At 48.0% G+C, this 24,220-nt stretch overlaps 2 long non-coding RNA genes across 2 annotated transcripts in view; both read right to left on the reverse strand.

The window, feature by feature from the left end:
- Positions 1 to 8,201: 8,201 nt before the first annotated feature.
- Positions 8,202 to 10,039, reverse strand: LOC118919224 (uncharacterized). Its single transcript, XR_005027415.2, has 2 exons — positions 8,645 to 10,039; positions 8,202 to 8,557 (listed from the first exon to the last, which is right to left on the reverse strand). It is a non-coding gene; the product is annotated as an uncharacterized LOC118919224 (long non-coding RNA).
- Positions 10,040 to 10,988: 949 nt separating this feature from the next.
- Positions 10,989 to 24,220, reverse strand: part of LOC118919225 (uncharacterized) — an 82,710-nt gene continuing 69,478 nt past the window's right edge. The window contains exon 3 of the long non-coding RNA XR_005027416.2: positions 10,989 to 11,114. This is a non-coding gene — a long non-coding RNA (uncharacterized LOC118919225). The remainder of the gene's footprint in view (positions 11,115 to 24,220) is intronic.

A 24,220-nucleotide genomic window follows, 5' to 3' on the forward strand; every position in this document is an offset into this window, starting at 1 on the left:
GCAGGACTGGGCCACAAAAGTCGCCTTTCCCAAAACCAGCTCCACCTTGAAATCCCCCCACTGCCTCCCACCTCCCCAGCCTGTCTTGTGACCCTTCTGGCAGGACCCCACAGGGCCGCACTCCTGCAGGGCTGGGGAACTCACTCCCAGCACAGCCCAGTCCAGCTGTGAGCACCTCTAATTTGAAAAATGAGCTGACATTGCTTACCCAGAAGCACCCTCACCTTTGGCTCTTGCTTCTCCTGTTCCTTGGGATGCATCAAAAGTTTGTCATTTGCAAAACGGAGGTGCTAATACCTGCCTCAGTGATTCTCAGCAATCTTGTAAAAAATCAAGTTAGAATGTTTAGAAAATCATGTCTTCGCCCCCAAAAGCCCAGATGCATTGTCACCAATGGGACTGTGACACTGTCATAAACTAGCATTGTTTACAAAGCCCTGTCCCTTGTATGTATCTCCTTTGCTCCTTCCACAACCTAGTGAAAGAGGCAGTATTATATCATTTTACAGAGGAGGAAACTGAGTCTCAATGGCAGGGAGTCATTTGCCCAAGGACTGAGCAGCAGAACAAAGGTGTGAAAGCTGAGGCCCTACATCCTGTGCCTGGGGCAGGGCTGGACTTTGGGACAGAGGGACCTAGTCCACAGGTGGGGTTACCTGTGGAAACCCAGGCACCGTGAGAGCCCCAGGCGTGGGGGCCATCCCACCCAGCAGGCTGGCCTCTGCCACCCACAGGACGCTGCCCCTCTTGTCTTCCCTCCCTTGCCCAGAGTGAAGAGTGGAGGGCAGCCTTTGGGAGGCTGGCCTTCAGGAGGCTCGCTCTGCTGGCCAGAGCCCACCTTGTCTGTCCCATCCCAGCAACGAGGAGCAAACCCCCAGGGCAAGGGTCTGGGGAGACTGGTGACGCCGCAGCAATGACGTCCCTGGCACCTGACTTACGGTAAATGCTAATTATGTGCCAGGCCTTGTGCTAAACACTGTAACTGCCTTGAGCACATTTATTCCTCCAGCCTGGGAGGTGAGAACCGTTTATCCCCGTCTCAAAGCTGAGAGAACAAACTGAGAGAGATGAGGTTTCTTGCCTGGAGTCACAGGTGGTCAAGGCGGAGGCAAGATTCCCACCCTAAGTCCAGGGCGTGGTCCCAACCACGCAGCCCCCCTCCCCAGGTGAAGGTGCTGGAGGGCAGGGGTTGGCACTGAGCTAGCAAAGCCAGGGCCGGCACCCCCTGGCCAGGACCCCTTTCGGTAAAGATGCCTAGACTTTGCCAGGACTTTCTGCCTTTCCTGCACTGGGGACATTTGACCTGGGGGTTTTGCACTTAGCAAAACAGATGACACACTTCTGCACATTTCCATTGTTCAGTGCCACTATTGCTCTGGGAGTGATTCCGGGGTTTGGCTAAATCTCCTTCCCAGAATGTTCCAGAATGTAAGCATGCTATGAGGAGAGGTGAGGGGCAGATGGAGACGGCACTGTTGACAATGCCACAACTCAGCCACAAGAGGTTGTTCAGAGCCAGGCTTCAGGGTCAGGTGTGGGCGAGGCACCCCCAGGCCTTCCTGAGCTCCCTGGTGAGCAGAGGCTTGGAGGTGGAGCGGGCAGGCCAGGCCCATGGAGCTGTGAGATGTCTGTGGGGCTAATGTCAGCAAGGACACACACGTGACCCACTGGGAGGTGGCCGGGGATGTCAAAACTTCTGACGGAGTTTTACAATTTCAACTTCTTTCTTTCTGGGTTGAAAAGTCCTGACTTTACATAGCTTTCACCTCCTTTTTACCAATGTTTTCCAGCCCTTACTTTAAATTCTCACCAACATGCACACACACACACACACACACACACACACACACCACTCACACTCAGACTCCAGACTTCCAGAGCTCTGTCTGCACACATCGAGTGAAATGAATACTTTTAATGGGAAAACCTCATATTCCCAGGCTGGCCCAACATGAGCAGAATTAACCACCTCTTGTAAGAAAGAAGTTCTACCACAAGCTCCACAAGGAGCCTATCAGTGAAGGCAAATGCCATTGCATACCAACTGGGAGCATGGCTGCAGGGGGCCCGGGAATTGGCCTCAGCGCCAGCTCTTTCCATGGTGCTCCAGGCACCTCGCTCCCTGCGTGTCCAGGATGAAGTGCCTAATGGGCCGCACCTCGTGGCCAGGATCAGGTTATGGATTAAATGCTGCATGAAGATAGGTGGGGTGTGGGGGCGCCTCTCCCTTCCTGTATCCCCAGACTCTGGAGCCTGTACCTGCTCCGCAGAAGAAAGTAAGTAGGTAAGCACAGACGGAGGGCCAAAGCCTGGGCATGGCCTGTTGCCCACACCCGGGGAGGCTGTGGGCAGGCCCCATCCCAGCCTCATGCACATGGATGTGTACTTGGAAGAGCTGCAGGGTGGAATTTCCAGGAGGTCAAGACACCTTGCACCGAGACCCCTTGCCAAGGTCACTGGCTGAGTCAGATGTCACCAAAAGCACAGTGTCCCAGAAGTTTACGAGCCACCCCATGTCCTTCCTGGAGCATTTGCTCAGTCCTGGGCGAGCTGAGGCCACTTTGTTTGTGCTAAAGCACAGCACCGCAGCTTCGCTTAGAAAGAAATGCACAAACTTTGCAGACACAGCTCGGAAAATAGGTCAAACCCTGGCTCAGACATCCACAACACTGCCTTCTCCAGCATTTCCCTCTAAAATCAAATTAGCAATGTATGCAAATAAGTTGCAAGAATTCATTACGTTAATTTATCTAATTTTGGAGGCAAACCTGAAGCAAACAGCGCCTCATTCCCAACACTTAGGGCCTCATAGAATCTTGTATTCTGAATTGTACCAGCCTTGCACCAAGGCCCTTTTCTAGTCCAAAGACATGGCATGTCAATTTCCTCATGAATACAAATGTCCTGGCTTTCCAAGGTCATTTCCAAGGTAACCTGCATGCCAGACCACCCAAAGCTCCAACTCGGGGGCCTTTGGGAAGTGCTGGCAGGAGCACAGGGCCCTCCGTCCCTGCCCAGGGCTATGTCTTCAGCCCCAGTTGCTGTCTGTTTTGCCTCCAGTGCAGGTCTGCTCCTGGTACCCCCCCCCCCATGTTTTAGTTCCGTCTGCTGTCCCAGACTTTCCCTAGCCCAGCTCCTCCCCTGGGCCCCAGACCCAGTGCCCTGCCACTTCCTGCTCCTTCAGCTCTGACCTTTCACCTGGCCTCATTCCTGTGCAGTCCCTCATGCCAGGTACAGCAGACACCAGGTGAAGGCAGAGAGCCTCAGCAGAGGGAGGGGCGGCAGCCCTGCAGTGGGCTCACACTGTGCTGGGCATGCTGGGCATGATCCTCCGGGGATTCTGGGAGCCTCCAGGCTGGGATTTGAGCCAGGAGACCTTAGACCCCACGATTGGAGCTCTTTCACTCTGCCATGCAGTGACTGAAGTTGCAATTTCTCTGGACAAGCAGATTCCCACAGCAATACCGAGCCCTTGTGTGGAAGGCGATCAGGCATTTCCCCAGTCCAATCAGTAGTAGGTGAACTATACGAAATGGCCATTTTGGAAGGTCAAAGCAGTCAAATATTGGCAATTTCGTAGGTTTACCATATTCACGGCTGGTTGAACAAACAAACTCAGTCCCCTCTTACCGGGCCAACATTCAGTGCATATTTATCTCTGTGGTTCATGAGGATTGCAGGAGGGACTCTCAAATGCCCTGCCAAATTCTAAAATAGCCTACATGCAGGGCATTTTCCTGGGACACCCACCGTAGTCCCCCAGCCGGAGGAAAATGACATCGCTCTGGGCTGCTGACAGTTCACTCTCAAGTGCATGGATTGAGTGCCAGCCCTCTGCTCGGCCCTGTAAGTAAACAAACAAGCAAGTAAGCAAAATAATAAACAAACCAGACTTCTTCACAATCTCCACTTTCTCTCCTGTGTTGTAATGTGTCCCAGAATTCATGCCAAGGATGAACTCCATCATAAATACAACTAATCAGTCTTAGATTTTGAAACCTACCCTTTTTCTTTCATAAGAATCCGGAGTTTCGTCAGTCACCACTCCTATTCTGACCAGTTTTTAAAGACCATCCACACCCAGATTCTTTCCTGCTGGCCTCCGCCCTCAGGCCTGGGGATTTCCACACTGGCTGGAGTCCCCAAAGATGAACTCTCCAGTCCCACCTGGCCTTTGTCACTTCTGAGATACCTTTATTAGGGACAGGAGAAACTGGGTGCAGACAACCACCGACTGATTGATCTGTCAGGTGCCCGGCACTGAGCTGCCCTGGACATGTTATTATTTCCACAAATCCTCACATGACCCCAGGAGGGACAGGGGTACCTCTGACCTGGACCCAGTGGACTCCAAGCCCATCCCCATCCTTACGAGGCCTGGGTTCCTCATAGTGTGATGGTTCTTCTGCAAATGCACCTGGGCTCCCTCAGTACAAGGTGAGCCTCCCAGCCTCTGCTCACCCACCTGTAAGTAGGTGTGGGAAGAACAGTTTAGCTGCCAAAACCAGCCTGTTCCTAAGGGAACACGGTTTGAAAAGTCACCTGGCCATGGTTTCCCTCCAGTCCAGCTACCTAAATGTCCTTCCTGCCTTCCTTCCCATGCCGGGAGCATAGCATCCAAAATTAAACTGCCAGAAATAGATGTGCTTGGACCAGAAGTGGCAAGAAATGCTCTGGGCCTGCTGGAATCGCAGCGCAGCCTGGCTCACCCCATGGGGATCTAAAGGCAGCTAATTATGGGCAGCTCAGACCAAAGGCAATGGAGGCGCCTGGCCAGAAGAGAGTTTCTGTCCTCCCCTTCCTCCCCATCCCGTTTTACCACCAGACTTCCTGTTGTTCTGCGTCTCCTTTACCAGATTCGGTGGCGTCCTGCCAGCTTCCAGCTGATTTAGCAGAACTGAAGGTCACGGTCAGGCAGACACGTACGTGAGTAGCTATGCTTCGCCACAGCCCCTGCACCCCTTCTCACCCTACAGGGCCTGCCCACCCTGGCAGCAGACATCACGATGCTCCTTCTGTAGCGGCTTGCCCCAGCCGTGCAGTCAGAAAGAAATGGGCCCAGGTGGAGATGAGGCTGGTGAGGTAGGCAGGGCACTGACCCCAGGGCACACTAGTCAAGGGCCAACCTGGTAGGTCAAGGTTTGGATGCAGGCTGAAGGGTGCTTTCAAAATGCTGCCCTGGCTGCAGAGTGGAGGTGGGGTTGGGGGACGTGGAGAAGAGGCCTGTGGAGTATTGGTGTGTTAAAGCCATGCTGGGCTCCCCAACTCTGGCAGTCAGAGGAAGAGACCCCACTCCAGTTAGGCCTCCATAAGCCCTCTGTCTGCCAGGCCTTCCTGAGACCCTGGTAAGCAGCAGCCACAAGGCAGGAGGCCACACCTGCTGTGGAGCGACCACAGCTGCAGCTCTCTGGGGCCCAGCATGCTGAAGGCAAGCATCTAGCTCCCAGAGTCCCTGGAGCTGTGACGAGTGGGTGGGGCCAGAGGATGGGGAGTGAGCAGGAGCTGGGGTGTGGGGAGCCCCACCACCATGAATCGCAGAAGGGAAACACAGCCTAGGTGGCACTGGGGCCTTCCCACAGCCTCCCTGGGTCTGGAAGCTGTCCTCTGCCCATCCTCCCCTCCCCTGGCCCCAGGGCCAGCTTCATGAGCTGTGACCCAAGCAGTGACAAGGACCCCACACTCAGAAGGGCCCGTGATCACAAGAGCAGGGCACTTCATCTGATGCTCTCTCGTCACCATTGTGAAATTCTTTAAAAAATTTTACCTTTGAATTCTTGTATTTTGTAAGTGATGTCAGATGGGACAATGGAGCATGCATGTGAGCAGAGGAGGGATATGCACGGAAAGAATGTCCGCCCCTGCCACCACCGTGTCATGGGTGTGTAACATTGCCATGCACACTGCATGCCTTCCAGGATACACTTAACATGTATCTGGCCCCATGCTCAGAGGGGTTCCAGGCTTGGTTTAACATTGTGCTATCGCCCTCTTAAGATTATTAATAATTCAATCTTTGAACTTGTGTTTTGTAAATGAAATCCAGTGGCACAACGATGCACACACGAGTGGAGGAGGTCTGTGCAGTGTGGGTGGCTGCCGTTCCTGCTGCTCTGCAAGCATGGATTTCCAGTGAACCCACGAGGCATGTCAGTTCAGCAAGACTCAAAGTGAGTTCGAGGTAAGCACGTTGTCTGTGCTGAGTGAAGTCACTGACAATCCCAAGGGGCCACCCTTTCCATTCACAGCAGAACTTGCTTCAAACACACACACACATACATGTGCACACACACATGGCCTCCTGAGAAACAAGGACCACGGAGCCCTCTTATCCTTTCTCACTATGGTCACATCCCTGCAGTGGTCGATCACTTATGCTGACAATGCTGGGACAGATGGACAGGGAGAGACAGACAGCGCTGGTTCCCTTCCTTCTGGTCCCTGCTTGATCAGCAGTAAGACAAAGCACAGCCTGGTAGAGATGATTTGATCAAGAAACAAAATAAAAATAGTTGAGCATTTCCACTTTTCTGGAAAGAACAAAGTGCCTATGCCTGTGAGAGCTATGAGATATGACTTGTGTCATTTTGGTGATTCTATATATGTGTTAAGTGCTCTTATATTTCAATTTAAAACTGGCATTACATAATGTAAAGATGAATGCTTGCTAACAATTCAAATTTCTTATTTTTCTTTATTTAGGATATCATTAAATAGCAAAAAAAAAAAAAAAACATGATAAGCCAAGAGAGACCGTGGAAGAAAGGAAAAAGCTTTTAGAGAAGATATGTTTTAGTACCTTTAAATGGCATTTTTTTTCTTGCCTTTTGAACAAGAGGTCCTGCATTTGCCTTCTGCATTGAGCCCTATGAATTGCTCATCTTTGCCTGGCCATATCTGCCTCTTTATCCTTCAAGGCTCTGTTGGGCACCACCTCCTCTAGGAAGTCCTCCCTCACTCCTCAAGGTACTAAGTGTCCACCTGTGTGCTTCCACAGTTAGCACACCGCCTGCCACCGTGCTGTACTTGTCTGGCTGGTTACTTCCTCAGCTGGGTGGGAGCTTCAGAATAGGATTGCCAGTTTTACAACCACACAGAGCACTTGCTGTCTGTCCTCAGAGTCAGCCAAGGGCCTGGCACATAGCAGGTGTTCCTTCCCTGTTGGATGGAAGGATGGATGGATGGATGGATGGATGGATGAATGCAGATAGGGTGTCATACCAGACACTGTTTTCAGTATTTGCATATGCTGACATTAAATAAATGGATGAGGGCACCAAGATTTCTGAGCACCCTGACCAGTGGCTTCCCCTTGTGACTGTGTGTGATTCAATAAGCCTTGGGCTCTGGGCCACAGCTCCCTCCTTGGACCCTCTTCTGTCCTTCCCCACTCATGTGTAGACATATGTGCTGATTAGATGGCAATTTCTTTGAGGGCTAGACCCCACTTTCTCTGTGTGTGGGCCTCAATGCCAGCCCAGAGTTTTGCACAGAGTCAGTACCCATGACTGTTAATGAGTGAATTTATGACAAAGCATTCAGGAGACTATCTGACCAAGGTGACTTAGACCCTGAGTCCATTCCAAACAAGCCACAGGTCATGTATCTCTTCAGAATGTAACAACTTTTTTTAAAAAGAGAAAGAAAAAAAAATCCTACTCTTCTCTAAAATGTACTTTTAGGAAACATCAGTATCATTTTTCACAGGATTGAAACAAGGACAGCAGAGGTTAGGCATTTGGCAAGGTCACCCTTGGATGCCAATGACAGAATGCCCGGCTCCAGGCACAGCTCGCACACTGGACATTAGCGCAGGCTTGCTGTCCAGATCCAGAGCACCCGTGCCCAGGTGAGTCTTTGGCAAATTGATGCAAATATGTTCATCTTTGGGATGTCCCCCTTTCAGTGAGCATGGAGCAAATTGCAGCTGGTTACTCACTAACCGCATTTCTCCCTCCTGAGGTTTTCCCAGGATTCCCACGCCTCCCTTACAGCCAGGTTGAGGCCCTGTAACTGGGTCCTGGCCAGGAAGATGCCCCTTACAGGGCTCGCCATACAATTGTGGGCATGGTCGTCCATACTCTCATCCTCTTCCCCAGAGACCATGTGTTGAAAAAGGTAATGTCACAGATGGAAGGGGCACAGATAGATCCCTGAGTCGTGGCTTGGAGGAGCATAATCCAACCCGTTACCAGACTATAATGTAGACAAAAAATAAAACTTTGTTGTGTTTAGCCACTGAGATTTGGGCTCTGTTTGTTACAGCAGCTAGTGTTATTTATCACAGTACAGAATGAATGCCAGCCCATCTCTTAGTAGGAATACATGCAGATGCCAGTAACTGAGAAGTCAGCCAAAGTATCATAACTAAATGTCACGTTGTTCTTCTGCATGACAAGTAGTCTTGGAACAGGGGATCGGTGAGTGGATTAGCTACCCAAGGACGCAGGCTCTGTCCCTCTCTCCGTTCAACCAGCCTTGGTGTGTTGGCTTTTGTGCTCATGCTTATCAACTCTTGGTCACAAGATGGCTGCTGTTCCTCTGCCATTCCATTTGCATCCTAGGCAGGAAGAACACAGTAGAATAGGGCAAAGGGCCAAAGGGCCATGCCAGTCACATCTGTCCTGCCTACCCAATGTTTACTTACCTCTGATTGACCAAAAGTGCATCACATGCCTGTCCCAGACCAATGACTGACCAGTGGGAATGATATCATTAAGCTTGCTGTAGTCCGATCACGATTCATCTCCAGGACTTGGGGTGGGACTCACCCTCCCTGAGATCAGCAAATTGATGTGACTGCCTGAACAAATTGCAGCTCTGGTGGCAGAAGAAGGCAGGAGTGGAATAAATGTGGGGCAGTCAGCAGTGGCCCTCCCCGGGGGCTGGCAGCCTCATGCTCTTCCTCCCTTCTACCACCTTTCTCCAGAAAAGGTTTCAGTTAAGAGAGACCAAAAAGATGCCCAATTGGATCCTTTGGCCTTTGAATCCGTGGCTCTGGGCCTCGCTCAGCCGACCCCAGAGCCCCATTTTATCATCTTGCCCAGGGCACTGGCTCACATGGTAACAGGCTGGTGGCCAGCCAGAGGGCCTGATCCCCACTGCAGGTCAGAGCTTTCCCAGATGAGATACTCTAGGGCAGCTCCCGTCTTTCCTAGGACACCGCTGATTGCCATAAACTGGTCATCAGAGATTAGCAGAGCTATTAAAAATTAGCCTGCTCAGTGGTTGCGACGGTGCAGGGAGAGGGCTTAATCATAGGCTGCCAGCTGGAGAGTGAATTGTTGGAAAGCGCTCTGGCGGCAAGTGTCATGAGCCTTCAAGACACTCAAACCCTTTGATCTAATAACTCCGCTTCTGGGAATCTCCCTTACGGAAATAATTTGAATACTGAAGAAACTTTCTGCACCAAGATATTCCTGGCAGGATTAATTATAATGGCGAATACTGAGAAACAGCCCAAGTAACCAGCCATTGCATAACAATCACTGAATGCATATGTAAATTCTATACAGAATATAGCCTGTGCAGTGGAGGTACAACAGAAAAACAGATGGATGGATAGATGACAGACAGATAATAGATTCCACTCAACAGACCATATATGCTCATTGAAAATGATGACTGCAGAGGGCTTATAATGGGAAAATGTGTTTGGATAAAAGACGTGAGTTAAAATAATGAGTACAATATGATCATTATTGAGACATGATAATTATATGAAAAAGGCTGAAATGAAATACTCCAAAATGTAACCAGGAGTGATGAAAGCAAGGGTGTTTTCCTTCTATTTTATGCATTTTTAATTTTTTTTCTTTTATGAGCAGGTACTGTTTGATAATAAAAATTATTTTAGAAAAACACTAGCGTTGCTAGGTGAGCATGGAAATTGGATGGGGTTGAGGGACAGTTTGTTCAGCTGGGGCAGCAGTTGGAGGACTTCCCCGGCCCACACCTCCCTCTGGTGACCGCAGTCCTGTTCAGCCAGGTCCAGGGTCTTTCTCTCCCTTGGGAACCAGCTCCTGTCCCCCTTCTCCCTCCGCCTTCCCCCTGCCTGGCAGCACGAGCACCTTCAGTTCTGGTCACCTTGACTCAACTCTCAACTTGGCCAGGCCCCAGGCTCCAAACCTAAAGGTGGTCCCTCTGCAGACAGAGACTCACCCTTTCCGTTAACTTTTGCTCACCCTCCTGTTCTCACAAGGTGGGAGCCTTTGGCCAAGCTTGTGCCTAAATACAGGGACAACTTTGGAAGTCCCCCATATACTGAGTAGGAAAAAGCTCAGACTTTTATTTCTATTTAAACTCATCCATATTTGTGTGACCTGCTGTTATTCAGGATTATTGCTCTATAATATCGCAGTGTGTAAAGATACCACAGTTTACGTATCTATTTCTGTCGACAGGATTTGGGCTGTTTCCAATGCTTTAATAATACCAAGAATGGTGCTCCTGTGAATGTTCTGGTACATACCTAGGAGAAGAATTGCTGGTATGCAACGTTTATGAAGACATGCCAAAAAATTTTTATGAGACAAGGCAAAATGCTTTGTAAAACAGCAATACAACTTGGAGAGAAGAAAGCCCAAGATTATACAAGCTCTCTGTATTATCTTTTCAATTTTTCTGTAGCTCTAAAACTGTTCTAAAACTTAAGTGTTTTTAAAATTATATAGCATAATAACCTTTTTAAAGTTGAAGATGATTTAAATTAAAAATACTTCTGAGGCTCTATTTAGAAGGGATGGAATGAGAGGCAGAGAAATGGTAAACACAAGACTTGCAGAAGTCTGTTCCCTGGGGTCGCCGCAGGAGCCGACGGGCAGAACAGCTTGGCAAGTGCTGTCAGTGCTCCAGCTTTTTTCTTGGATGTTGATTAAGTGGTGTTTGCTCCATTCAAATATAGGAAGGGAGGAAGGAAGGAAGGAAGGAAGGAAGGAAGGAAGGAAGGGAGGGAGGGAGGGAGGGAGGGAGGAAGGAAGGAAGGAAGGAAGGAAGGGAGGCGGGAGGGGGACAGGAGGAGAGGGTCTTGCATGGTGTGTGCTGAGTGCCATAAACAAGGATTGGGTGTGTCCAGGGCTACACACCTGGGGCCCCTTCAGCAACAGGAGAGAACGGATCTGAAGGGCAGTCAGAGAAAAAGGAACTGCTTGTCAGATGGGCCAACTGTCCTGTGCTAGAGAGCCGGAAGAGCCCCTGGCCCAGGCACATCGTGTCATCCCAGGCCGGTGTCTGTACCCTGAGCCTCAGGGGGAGGAGCCGTTCTGCATTCAGCCCGCCCACTCAGGAGCCAGCTCTGCCCTCACCAGCCATGCCTATGGTGGTGTGTTCTCGCCAAAGCTCAGCGTTCTCATCTTGGGGAGAAATAAAGAAGATGCTATGCATAACGTGCTTACTCACACAAAGTAGGCTCCCAATAAATGTCTGTTATTATATAACACCCCCCATTCCCCCTGTGTGTATGTGTGTGTGCACGTACGTGTGTGTGTGCTCATACCCTCAGGTCATTGCCTGGCAGAGGCCTAGGACCCTACTTCTCCAGGCCAGGACATAACCTGCCCGGCCTGATTACTTAAGCCTGGAGCCCTGGCCCTGATGCACTGGCACCATCCCTCCCCCCACTTCCTGGCACACAGCCAGCCCCCACCTCATTCCTCTCAACTCCTCAGGGTATACTGATCTGAAGCCCCGCCCACTCCCTGGCCTGGCCTTCATCTGGCCCACATCACCTCTCACCTGGACCATCACCTCCATCTGCTGCCTCCAGCCTGCCCTCTTTCTGAGTCTTGACCCCATCATGCCCTGCTTGGGTCCCTCAGGGGCTCCCACTGTCTCTGAAACACAGCCCTGCTGCCTTAGCCAGCATTCACGGCCTTCAGCGGGCCCCCCTTCCATCGGCTTCACCCTGCTCGCTGCACCCAAAGTCCAGGCCCACTCTTTCCCCACCACACCTGCTGCCTTAGTCCAAGTGGTCTGGTGGACGCTGTTCCCTGCAGCCCTCAGCTCCCTTCCTCCTTCGTCCCGGCTCCCTTAGCGCAGCGCCACCCCTGCTCCTTGGCAGGTAGCTCTGTCTCCACAGTCCCTTTCCACCCACTGGGAGACCATGACGACAGGGCGCCCATCACACCCAGGGCCACACTCAGAAAGTACTCATTAAATAAACAAACAACTTGTTCCATTTAAAGGGTAAGGATCTTTGACTCCTCACTGCAATTATATTTTCCTTTCCCTGATTCAAAACTTTGCCTGGCCTGGGTGGAGGAAGGACAAGTGGAAAACATCTGTCTAGTGGTTTGACATGGGCAGAGACAGAGGATGGAAAGAAATCTGGTGCCTCCTGTTTACCGTGAAGGCTGAGCTTGGAAAGAAAACGTACAGCCATAGCAGATAGACAAGTGGAGACAGCTGCACGCTGGGGCCACCCAGAGCCGCCTAGCAGATGCGGTTCTGGGGGACCAGGGGTCTGCAAGCCCCAGCCTTCTCTGGCCAGAAGAGCTGGTCCAGTTTGCTTGGATATCCTTCTCTAAAGGACATTTCTTACTTTTCCATCTTTCCAAGAAGAGATGGAGCAAGGATCCCTGTCGGGGAGTCCCCGTTGCCCCGTCAGTAAGGGAAGCTGGGGGCAATATTGTAGTCGGTGCACAACTACACACTTAGAAGAGCTTACATAAAGCAGGGCCTGTCCTGGGTTCCCTTACCGAGAGAGAGGCAACCAGGAAGGAGATGTGGAGCCTAGGGGTCTGAGCCTGAGTCTTACACCACTGGGTCATCGTCCATTTGACCCTAACTGAGCAGGGCCCTGGACCAGCGCTCCTCACTCAAGGCTGTCCTGGCCGGCTGACCAGCTGACCCCACCAGACCACAGCCCAGGAGGCAGAGCTGGCCGGTCACTGCCTGGATCCCTGAGTCTTACTCAGCTCCAGGCATGTAATAGAGGCCTTGAAAGTGTGACTCAATGAATGACCAGGCAGGGGTCAGTCCTGGGTGCTCCCCCACAGCTTCCCAGACACATTTCCTCCTCTTGGCCCTCCCAGATGTGCACCTGAAGGTCGTTGCTGAGGAAGCCCCCTCAGCTGAAGAGAGGTCTCCAGGCCAGCCGGACATCCTCAGGATGAGTGTGATGGCTTCCGATGTTTGTCAACAGGATGTGTACCCCTCATACTGGTGACCTCGGAGGAGCCACGGTGGAAAAAACACCCTGTGTTTCTTCTTCGCTCCCACAGTCACAATACTTCCGATGCCAGATGTGCACTTACATCACACAGTTCTCTGCAACACCAGCTGGGTGTCCCTATAATTTGATTCAAGTTTGACACTGAGTTAGTGCAAACCCTGCAGGTGCTGGGCTCAGTCTCACAAGACCGCCCCCAGTTCAGACATCAGTCCCATAACCCAGGTGTCACCTGTACTTCTGATGCACCAGCTGTAAATCAGGGTTCCCACCACTCCCTCCCCAGGGTCAGTCATTTGCTAGAATAGCTGACAGAACTCAGGGAAACACATGTACCAGTTTGTTATATGATAAAGGATACAGGTGAACAGCTGATGAAGCAATGCATAGGGCATTGTATGGGGTAGCAACGCAGAGCTTCTAAGTGTATAGTCGGTTCTCTCCAAGCACGCCACCCTCCCAGCTCCTCCACGTGTTCACAACCAGAAGCTCTCGGGAGCTGAAACGGGACTGAGCAGCTTGTTCGAGGCCCACAAGGTGGTAGAGGCCTCATTGGAGAGGTTTCTTGTCTTTGCTCAGGCTGCTCCAGCAAACACCGCAAACTGGGTGGCTTATAAGCAGCAGAAATTTACTTCTCATGGGTCTGCATGTTGGAAGCCTGAGGTCAGGGTGCCAGCACGGTTGAGTGAGGGTCCCAGACCCTCGCTGTGTCCTCACATGGTGGCAGGGGTGAGGGAGCTCTGTGGGGTCTCTTATAAGGGCACTAATCCCATTCATGGGGATCCCACCCTCATGAACTCACCACCTCTCAAAGGCCCCACCTCCTCATACCATCATCTTGGGTGTTATAATTTCAACTCATCCAGCCCCTCGCACTTCTCCCAGGTTGTCAGTGCCCAGAGGCAGCACTCCAGGCTGCCAAAATCCATGGACTTTTAGAACCCAGCTGTAGTGAGTTGAGTGGTAACCCCCAAAAATAGTCCACATGTAAGAACCTATGGATGTGACCTTATTTGGGAAAAGGGTCTTTGAAGATTTAATCTAAGGATCTGGAGATGAGCTCATCCTCCATTAGGGCAGCCCTAAATCCAGTGACAAGTGTCCTTATAAGAGACAGAGGAGGAGACACACAGGAAAAGGCTGTGTGAAGACAGAAGCAGAGATGGGAGCTGTGTGGCCACAAGCCCAGGAATGCCAGCAGCCACCAGAAGCCGGAAGGGGCAAGGAAGCGTCCTCCTCTGGAGCCTCCAGATGGAGCCCAGCCCAACAGACACCTAGATTCTAGGCTTCTGGCCTCTACATGGTGAGAGAGGAAACTCAGTTATGTCACTGAATTTGTGGGACTTTGTTGCAATGGTCCTAGGACACATCCACCAGCTTAGATAAGAAAGGGTACATCTGCTGCATTCCAGAGTTAACCAGGCTGCTTATGGCTAGACTGGTCTGGGGGCTTTGCTGCCTCTGCACCCTCATCTGCAAGCTACCCAGGGGCAATGGGTGAAATAGGTGAAGGGAAAAAATTAGAATGTTTTATATCTTGATCTGGACAATGGTTATATGAGTTCATATACATATCAAAGTTCACCAAGCTATACACTAACATTTGTGCACTTTATTGTATGTACCTCAATTTTTTAAATTAAGGTGTCATAGATATACAATCTTATGATGGTTTCACATGGGAAACATTGTGATTTCAACATTCACCCATATTATTAAGTCCCCCCAACCCCATTGCAATCACTGTCCATCAGCGTAATAAGATGCTATAGAGTCATTGCTTGTCTTCTCTGTGCTGTGCTGCCTTCCCCGTGACCTACCTATATTGTGAGTGCTAATCATAATGCCCCTCAATCCCCTTCTCCCTCCCTCCCCATTCACCCTCCCTAACCCCTTCCCTTTAGTAAATGCTAGTTCCTTCTTGGAGTCTGTGATTCTGCTGCTGTTTTGTTCCTTCAGTTTTGCTTAGTTGTTATACTCCACAAATGAAGGAAATCATTTGGTACTTGTCTTTCTCTGCCTGGCTTATTTCACTGAGCATAATACCCTCTAGCTCCATCCGTGTTGTTGCAAATGTAAGATTTCTCTCCTTTTTATGGCCGAATAATATTCACTGTGTATATGTTATGCCCCTCAATATTTTAAAAAAAGAATTTAAAAAATGAAATATGTATTTTATTTCCCAAATTGAATGTCATTTACTCAATTGTGGGACATAACTCCCAAGTTGTTTATAACTAGGAAAAATGATCAGAAATTGAATAACAGTGTGACTGATTTATATTGAAATAATATTGTATGAATCATATTAATTTAGTGAATTGTAGGTGAGAAGGTAAATTTGAGTTTCTGCCAAGGTTTATACTTTCTTTTGGAAAATACTGCCAAAGAATTGGTGATACCATTTATATTCGAACAAACAGTAAAGAAGAAACAGCATAAAAAATAAACAAAGTGATGGCTGGAGGAAATGGCAACCATGCCCCCTCCCCAGCCAGAGAAAACAGCTGGGTGTGCTCTGTGGCTCTGCAGAACTTTCCCAGCAGTGTGTGAATGGGTGACAGGGGTGCAGAGATGTTGGGTCCCCTGGGCCCCTGGGATGGAATCCCGGGCCAGGGCTTCACTCAGCTGCCCCCAGCCTCAGCCATTTCCTGCTGAGTGCAGACCTAGAAAGTGGGAGAGCTGTGGGGAGCCCTGCGCAGGCCAGCAGTAGATGGGGAGCTGTCAAAGCCCTGAGCAGGGAGTGGCTGGGACAATGACAGGCTGGGGGACAGTGAGGAGAGGCAGAAGACAGGGAGGCAGGGGGCTCCATACAGTGGGCCTGCAGTGGGTACAGTGAGCATGAATGGCCAGGAAGGGACCCTGCTTGGATACAGGAAAGAAAGTGCTCACCCAGCCAGCATGGTAGAGACAGGGCACCTGGCGGACACAAGGCATCTGCAGAAGGACCTGTCCCCATGAGCCTCATGTGGACAGATATTTCCATTTGTCCCTGACATTACCCGGAAGCGTTAACAACTGGGCTGACCTTAAGAACCCCAAGTTCCTGAGAACTTGAAAATTCCAAATTTCAAACTCTGAAATTGCTCCATTCTGCTTCCCATGCACTTCGAAGGGCTGGCTGGTGTTTTGCTTTATCTTGTTTTTTTTTTCAGCCAGTTGAGTGTTGCTTTCTTCCATTTTAAAGAGAAAAGGACACTCTCCCCACTTTTATTCAACATAGTTCTAGGGGTCCTAGCCATAGCAATCAGACAGCACAAAGAAATAAAAGGCATCCAGATTGGTAAGGAAGAAGTTAAACTGTCACTGTTTGCTGGTGACATGATATCGGACATAGAAAACCCTAAAGAATCCACCCCAAAACTACTAGAACTAATAACTAATTCAGCAAAGTTGTAGGATACAAAATTAATACACAGAAATCTGTTGCATTTCTATATACTAACAATGAACTATCAGAAAAAGAAATCCAGAAAACAATTCCATTCACAATTGCATCAAAAAGAATAAAATACCTAGGAATAAACCTAACCAAGGAAGTTAAAGACCTATACCCTGAAAACTACAAGACATTCATGAAAGAAATTAAAGAAATTTCCAATAAATGGAAATACATCTCCTGCTCATGGATAGGAAGAATTAATACTGAAAAAATAGCCACCCTACTAAAGCAATCTACAGATTCAATGCAATCCTTATCAAAATACCAATGGCATTCTTCAACGAACAAGAGCAAATCGTTCTAAAATTCATATGGAACAACAAAAGACCCTGAATAGCCAAAGCAATCCTGAGAAGGAAGAATAAAGCTGGAAGGATTATGCTCCCCAACTTCAAACTCTAGTACAAAACCACAGTAATCAAGACAATTTGGTACTGGCACAAAAACAGACCCATAAACCAATGGAACAGACTAGGGAGCCCAGATATAAACCCAACCATATATGGTCAATTAATATATGATAAAGGAGCCATGGACATACAATGGGGAAATGACAGCCTCTTCAACAACTGGTGTTGGCAAAACTGGACAGCTACATGTAAGATAATGAAGCTGGATTATTGTCTAACCCCACACACAAAAGTAAACTCAAAATGGATCAAAGACCTGAATGCAAGTCTTGAAACCCTAAAACTCTTAGAAGAAAACATAGGCAAAAATCTCTTGATATAAACATGAGCAACTTTTTCCTGAACGTATCTCCTTGGGCAAGGGAAACAAAAGCAAAAATGAACAAATAGGACTACATAAAGTTAAAAAGCTTCTGTACAGAAAAGGACACCATCAGTAGAACAAAAAGGCATTCCACATTATGGGAGAATATATTTGTAAACAACATATCTGACAAGGGGTTAATATCCAAAATATATAAAGAACTCACAAGCCTCAACACCCAATAAGCAAATAACCGTATTAAAAAATGGGCAGAGGATATGAAGAGACAATTTTCCAAAGAAGAAATTCAGATGGCCAACAGGCACATGAAAAGATACTCCACATCACTAATTATTAGGAAAATGCAAATTAAAACCACAATGAGATATCACCTCCCACCAGTTAGGATGGCCAACGTTGAAAAGACTAGGAACAACAAATGTTGGCAAGGATGTAGAGAAAGGGGAACCCTCCTACACTGCTGGTGGGAATGTAAATTAGTTCAACCATTGTGGAAAGCAATATGGAGATTCCTCAAAAAACTAAAAATAGAAATACCATTTGACTCAGGAATTCCACTCCTAGGAATTTACCCCAAGACAACTTCTCACATTCAAAAAGACATATGCACCCCTATGTTTACTGCAGCACTATTTTCAATAACCAAGATATGGAATCAACCTAAGTGTCCATCAGTAGATGAATGGATAAAGAAAATGTGGTACATATACACAATGGAATATTATTCAGCCATTAGAAGAAAACAAATACTACCATTTGCAATAACATGGATGGAGCCAGAGGGTATTATGCTCAGTGAAATAAACCAGGCAGAGAAAGACAAGTATCAAATGATTTCCCTCATTTGTGGAGTATAACAAAGCAAAACTAAAACAACAAAACAACAGCAGACTCACAGACTCCAAGAAGGAACTAATGGCTACCAAAGGGGAGGGGTGAAGGAGGGCGGGTGGGGAGGGAGGGAGAAGGGGATTGAGGGGCATTATGATCAGTGCACATGGTGTATGGGGGGATTATGGGGAAGACAGTGTAGCACAGAGAAGACAAGTAGTGACTCTGTGTCATCTTATTACACTGATGGACAGTGACTTCAATGGGGTGTGGGGGAGACTTGATAATATGGGTGAATATAGTAACCACCATGTTTTTCATGTGAAACCTTCATAAGAGTGTGTATCAATAATACCTTAATAAAAAAGAAAAGAAAGAGAAGGAGTTGAAAAGTCTTAGTGTGATATGTGTATGTATCTGAACTTAGTTTACCTTGGGGCAAGGTAAGGTGGTAGCTATGTCACCAGCCTGCAAGTGATACCAGGAAGCTGTTCTGAGGCCAAGGCTCAGAGGCGAGGCCAGGAAGGGAGGCTGAGGCCATTCCCATTAGGGAGGGGAGGTCACAGGGAACAGCATCCCCATGTCTCCAGCCTGTGTGATGCACACCAGGCCTGGATGCTGGCATCTGTCAGAGCCAGGCCTCCCCTGTGGCAGCCGGGTCAACCTTCTTACAGCTCCTGGATGCAAAGACACAGGGCCACCCCAGGGGTGCTGGGAGCCCACCCCCTGGGCTGTGAGCTTATTGGCATTGTTATTATTGTTCCCCAATTTCAGAATGATAACCATCCAGGGCTCAGAATTTGGATATTTTCATTCCCATGAGATCAGCTCTCTGGTGCACCCAACCTCTGCTGCTCATTCGGTCACCACAGCCTCCCTTCAAGGCTGCGCCCTGCACATCACTGTCATCAGCATCCCTGTCATCATCCTCTCTGCAGACTGGCAGGCTGATGCCCAGAGGGACTGCAACCTTCCAGGACACATGGCAGGAGGCAGGCAGCCAGGACATGAACACTACCCTGCCAGGCCCAGCTTGGCCAAACTCGCATCTTTCAAACCCAAGGTGCATGGTCATGGCCACGGCGTGGGAATGTCAGTGCTGGGCAGGTCTGAGGGGAACCGAGCGCCAGACTCGCACCTGTGCCAGAGGGCGGCAACCTGCCCAAATCAACACAGGCCCAGGACCCCCCTGCAGAGCCCCCTCACAAGGCCCCGAACCAGCAGTGGGGCCCACCTGCCTCTCAGCCTCCCCTCACGCTCTCAGCATTCTGCTCACGGCACCCCTCACCTCCCAGTGAGCATGAGCCCTGGACTCTGCCCCGCGCCTCCTCCCCTGCCCAGCCCACCTCCATCACCTGGTTCAGTCCTCATCTTTCGCTCCTTGAGTTGGGCAGGGTGCTCCCTGCACCCCCGGCCCAGGCCCAGGGCTGTGATGGGTGGACTGCACCCTGACACTGAGCTGGCCTCACATAAACACCCCATCGCCCCAGATTCAGCTCTCTGTGACAGGCTGGGCTTTCTTTTGAGCCTCCCACCCCAGATGGGACAACACCTGCTGGGCATCAGAGTCCTTAGCAAAGAAAGGGACCTCTGCCTGTTGTTTCTGGACGTGAAAATCCCCCTTCAGTTCATCCTGCAGCCCTAGACCCCTGTTCAAAGTTCTCCAGAAAGATGACCCCGTGGGTGACCTCAGATCATCGGACACCATGAGTCCCACTCGCTCTGCAGGCCCCACCACAGCTTCCAGATGAGCGCCAAGGTCCCTTCCCGCTCGGCTCGGAAAATAGCAATGCCAGCCACATAAAAGCCTAAGAACTGGATTAAAGATGGTGCGTGAGAGGAGAGACAGAGGCTTCCTCCTAAAACTGGATACAATTAGAAAATTTAATTGGCGCAGCTAATCCTGAGAGAGCAACAGGAAAGAGGACGGCATCAGACTGCACACACCTGGAGAAAAGAGCAGACCTCACCGAACGGGGGGTAACGTACCGGAGCTGTGGCTCCCGGGACCCGAGCTCCGCCCCCACCCCAGCTCACCGGCAGGAGGAAGACAAACGGAGCAGGGAGGGAGTGGAGGCCTGGGACTGCTGAATACCTAGCTCCGGAGATCTGTGCTGGGAGGACAAACCTACATTTCATGGTGCTTTCATGAGACTCGCATGACTACTGGGTTGGAAAGGTAATACAGGCAGAGTTCCTGGGGAGACTGGGATTCCGGCTGCTTGTGGAAAGCGGGGATCCATATCCGGCTGCTCTGGGACAAAAACTTATACCTGTGTGCCCGGCCCACTGGCTCAGGCAGTGGAGACAGGCACAGGAGCCAGGAGGCGGGGAACAGCTCTTTCCTACCCCCAGTACCACTCCCCCTGTGACCCCCGACATTGCTTCAGGGGCTGAGCAGCTCCAGAATAGAGCTTCTGGACACTAGAGGGCGCCAGATACAAACATGAAACGCCAAAGGAACCTGGTCCAGAGTGAAATTGTTAATACAACTCCCGAGAAAGATTTAAATGATATGGACCTCGTGACTCTTCCTGAAAGGGGGTTCAAAATAAAAATAATCAACATCCTAATGGAGGGGGGTTCAAAATAAAAATAATCAACATCCTAATGGAGGTACGGAAAGACATCCAAGAACTCAGGAAAGAATTCAGGTCAGAGATCCAATCGTTGAAGAGCATGATGGATGGTATTAAAAGCAGGTTGCATACGGTGGAGGCGACAATAAATGAAATAGAAACTAGAGAAGAGGAATACAAAGAAGCTGAGGCACAGAGAGAAAAAAGGATCTCTAAGAATGAAAGAATATTGAGAGAACTGTGTGACCAATCTAAGCGGAACAATATTTGCATTATAGGGATACCAGAAGAAGAAGAGAGAGAGAAAGGGATAGAAAGTGTCTTTGAGGAGGTAGTTGCTGAAAACATCCCCAATCTGGGAAGGACATAGTCTGTCAGGCCATGGAGATCCACAGATCCCCCAACACAAGGGACCCAAGGAAGACAACACCAAGACACATAGTAATTAAAATGGGAAAGATCAAGGATAAGGACAGACTGTTAAAAGCAGCCAGAGGCAGAAATAAGATCACATACAAAGGAAAACCCATCAGACTAACAACAGACTTCCCAGCAGAAACCTTACAGGCCAGAAGGGAGTGGCATGATGTATTTAATGCCATGAAGCAGAAGGGCCTGGAACCAAGATTACTTTATCGGGCAAGATTATCATTTAAATTTGAAGGCGGGATTAAACAATTTCCAGATAAGCAAAAGCTGAGAGAGTTTACCTCCCACAATCCATCTCTGCAGTCTATTTTGGAGGGACTGCTATAGACGGAAGTGTTCCTAGGGGTGGATAGCTGTCACCAGAGGTAGTAAAATCATGGTAGGGAGGGTGGAGCAGCGGATTGCGAGGCAAATGCAAAATTAAATTGACTATCCCCAACGCCAATCAGGGGATAGACAAAAAGTACAAAATTTGAAACCTAATATATAAAGAATGAAGGAGGAAGAAAAAGGAGGAGAAATAGAAATGAACCTTTAGATTGTGTTTGTAACACCACACTAAGTGAGTTAAGTTAGACTCTTAGATAGTAAGGAAAGTAACCTGGAACCTTTGGTAACCATGAATCTAAAGCCTGAAATGGCAATAAGTACATACCTATCGATAATCACCCTAAATGTAAATGGACTGAGTGCACCAATCAAAAGACATAGAGTCACTGAATGGATAAAAAAACAAGCCCCATCTATATGATGCTTACAAGAGACTCACCTCAAACCCAAAGACATGCACAGACTAAAAGTCAAGGGATGGAAAAAGATATTTCATGCAAACAATGGGGAGAAAAAAGCAGGTGTTGCAGTACTAGTATCAGACAAAATAGACTTCAAAACAAAGAAAGTAACAAGAGATAAAGAAGACATTACATAATGATAAAGGGCTCAGTCCAACAAGAGGATATAACCATTATAAATATATATGCACCCAACACAGGAGCACCAGCATATGTGAAACAAATACTAACAGAACTAAAGGAGGAAATAGAATGCAATGCATTCATTCTAGGAGACTTCAACACACCATTCACTCCAAAGAACAGATCCACCAGACAGAAAATAAGTAAGGACACAGAGGCACTGAACAACACACTAGAACAGATGGACCTAATAGACATCTATAGAACTCTACACCCAAAAGCAACAGGATACACATTCTTCTCAAGTGCACATGAAACATTCTCCAGAATAGACCACATACTAGGTCACAAAAAGAGCCTCAGTAAATTCCAAAAGATTGAAATCCTACCAACCAACTTTTCAGACCACAAAGGTATAAAACTAGAAATAAATTGTACTAAGAAAGCAAAAAGGCTCACAAACACATGGAGGCTTAACAACTTGCTCCTAAATAGTCAATGGATCAATGACCAAATTAAAATGGAGATCCAGCAATATATGGAAATAAATGACAACAACAACACAAAGCCCCAACTTCTGTGGGACACAGCGAAAGCAGTCTTAAGAGGAAAGTATATAGCAATCCAGGCATATTTAAAGAAGGAAGAACAAACCCAAATGAATAGTCTAATGTCACAATTACCAAATTGGAAAAAGAAGAACAAATGAGGCCTAAAGTCAGCAGAAGGAGGGACATAATAAAGATCAGAGAAGAAATAAACAAAATTGAGAAGAATAAAACAATAGAAAAAATCAATGAAACCAAGAGCTGGTTCTTTGAGAAAATAAACAAAATAGATAAGCCTCCAGCCAGACTTATTAAGAGAAAAAGAGAATCAACACACATCAACAGAATCAGAAATGAGAAAGGAAACATCATGACCGACCCAACAGAAATACAAAGAATTATTAGAGACTACTATGAAAACCTATATGCTAAGAAGCTGGAAAACCTAGAAGAAATGGACAACTTCCTAGAAAAATACAACCTTCCAAAACTGACCAAGGAAGAAACACAAAATCTAAACAAACCAAATACCAGCAAAGAAATTGAAGCGGTAATCAAAAAACTACCCAAGAAAAAAACACCTGGGCCAGATGGATTTACCTCAGAATTTTATCAGACATACAGAGAAGACATAATACCCATTCTCCTTAAAGTTTTCCAAAAAATAGAAGAGGAGGAAATACTCCCAAACTCATTCTATGAAGCCAACATCACCCTAATACCAAAACCGGGCAAAGACCCCACCAAAAAAGAAAATTACAGACCAATATCCCTGAGGAACATAGATGCAAAAATACTCAACAAAATATTAACAAACTGAATTCAAAAATATATCAAGAGGATCATACACCATGACCAACTGGGATTCATCCAGGGATGCAAGGATGGTACAACATTCAAAAATTCATCAACATCATCCACCTCATAAACAAAAAGAAAGATGAAAACCACATGATCATCTCCATAGATGCTGAAAAAGCATTCAACAAAATTCAAAATCCATTCATGATAAAAACTCTCAGCAAAATGGGTATAGAGGGCAAGTACCTCAACATAATAAAGGCCATATATGATAAACCCACAGCTAACATCATACTGAACAGCGAGAAGCTGAAAGCATTTCCTCTGAGATCAGGAACTAGACAGGGATGCCCACTGTCCCCACTCTTATTTAACATAGTACTGGAGGTCCTAGCCATGGCAATTAGACAAAACAAAGAAATACAAGGAATCCAGATTGGTAAAGAAGAAGTTAAACTGTCACTATTTGCAGATGACATGATATTGTACATAAAAAACCCTAAAGACTCCACTCCAAAACTACTAGAACTGATATCGGAATACAGTAAAGTTGCAGGATACAAAATTAACACACAGAAATCTGTGGCTTTCCTATACACTGACAATGAACCAACAGAAAGAGAAATCAGGAAAACAATTCCATTCACAATAGCATCAAAAAGAATAAAATACCTAGGAATAAACCTAACCAAGGAAGTGAAAGACCTATACCCTAAACACTATAAGAAACTCTTAAGAGAAATTAAAGAGGACACTAACAAATGAAAACTCATCCC

The sequence above is a fragment of the Manis pentadactyla genome, chromosome 8 (genome assembly GCF_030020395.1).
Source record: "Manis pentadactyla isolate mManPen7 chromosome 8, mManPen7.hap1, whole genome shotgun sequence".
NCBI lineage: Eukaryota > Metazoa > Chordata > Mammalia > Pholidota > Manidae > Manis > Manis pentadactyla.